This window comes from Lactuca serriola, chromosome 3 (genome assembly GCF_051521515.1).
Source record: "Lactuca serriola cultivar US96UC23 chromosome 3, Lser_US96UC23_V15, whole genome shotgun sequence".
NCBI classification, from domain to species: domain Eukaryota; kingdom Viridiplantae; phylum Streptophyta; class Magnoliopsida; order Asterales; family Asteraceae; genus Lactuca; species Lactuca serriola.
The window spans coordinates 268,876,706-268,878,503 of NC_136410.1; positions in this window are offsets into that span (position 1 = coordinate 268,876,706).

The window sequence follows — 1,798 nt, forward strand, 5'->3', positions numbered from 1 at the left end:
CCTAAAATGCTCCCCAAAAATAGTTTTAAAGCAATACCTGAAATTCCGGGCTGTTACAACTCTCCCCCACTAGAACTAGACTTCGCCCTCGAAGTCTCACTCTGCGAATAACTCCGGATGTTGCTCCTGCATCTCACGTTCCGGCTCCCAAGTCATCTTCGATCCCTTCCGGTGTTGCCACTGAACCAACACCAGAGGTACCTCCTTGTTTCGCAGAACCTTGATCTTCCGATCCCTGATAGCTACTGGTCTCTCGGCGTAATTCAGACTCGCATCCACCTGAATATCCTCTAACGGAACCACTGCTGATTCATCGACTATACACTTCCTCAACTGTGATACGTGAAAAGTATTGTGAATCTGTCCCAACTCTGCTGGCAACTCTAGCCGATAAGCTACCCGACCTACTCTTGCAATTACCCGAAATGGACCTATGAACCGGGGTCCCAACTTGCCCCTCTTTCTAAACCGGATCACTCCTTTCCAAGGAGAAACCTTCAGGAGAACGAAGTCGCCAACCTGGAATTCAAGCTCGAACCGGCGTCTGTCCGCATAACTCTTCTGTCGGCTCTGGGCGGTCAATAACCTCTGCCTAACCTGTTGAATCTGCTCTGTCGTCTGGAGTACGATCTTTGACTGCCCATCACTCTCTGTCCCACCTCTCCCCAGCAAATGGGAGTCCGACACCTCCTACCATACAACAACTCAAAAGGTGGCATACCAATGCTCGAATGATGGTTGTTGTTGTAGGAAAACTCAGCCAAGGGTAAATGCGCATCCCAGCTACCCCCGAAGTCTAACACACACGCTCTAAGCATGTCTTCCAATGTCTGAATCGTCCGCTCGCTCTGACCGTCTGTCTGGGGATGATATGCGGTACTAAAATGTAGTTTAGTACCCAGCTCCTCATGGAATTTCTTCCAGAACCTGGAAGTGAAACGTACATCACGGTCTGAAACAATCGAGATCGGCACTCCATGCCGATATATTACCTCTCTCACGTATAACTCTGCCAACTTCTCCACTGATGAACTCTCGCTAATGGTAAGGAAGTGTGCACTCTTCGTCAATCTATCCACAATCACCCAAATTGCATCGACTCCCCTGGCAGTTCTCAGCAATTTGGTGATGAAATCCATAGTAATCTGTTCCCACTTCCACTCGGGAATCTCCAAGGGCTGCAACTTACCATGCGGTCTCTGGTGCTCGGCCTTAACCCTACGGCAGGTCAAACACCTCTCAACGAACCATGCGACGTCTCTCTTCATACAAGGCCACCAATATTCCTTCCTCAAGTCCAAATACATCTTCGTAGCACCGGGATGGATCGAGAATTTCGATATATGAGCCTCCTCCATCAAAGTAGTACGCGTACCGCCCACGAATGGTACCCAAATCCGACCTTGAAACGTCAGAAGTCCTCGTCCATCCTTAACGAACTCTGAAATTAACCCAACGACCCGCTCTTTCTTCTGCATCTCGGATCTCACAACCTCGGCCTGCGCCCCACGAATAGCATCCAATACCGGAGTCATCACCGTCAGTCTCAGACATACATCTCGCGATGGAGTGCTCTCCGCCCTACGACTCAATGCATCGGCTACCACATTAGCCTTGCCTGGGTGGTATAGGATCTCACAGTCATAATCCTTAACCACGTCCAACCATCTCCTCTGACGCATATTTAGGTTGGGTTGATCCATCAAATACTTCAAACTCTTATGGTCCGTGTATATAGTACAACGAACCCCATACAGGTAGTGACGCCAAATCTTGAGAGCGAACACTACTGCCCCCA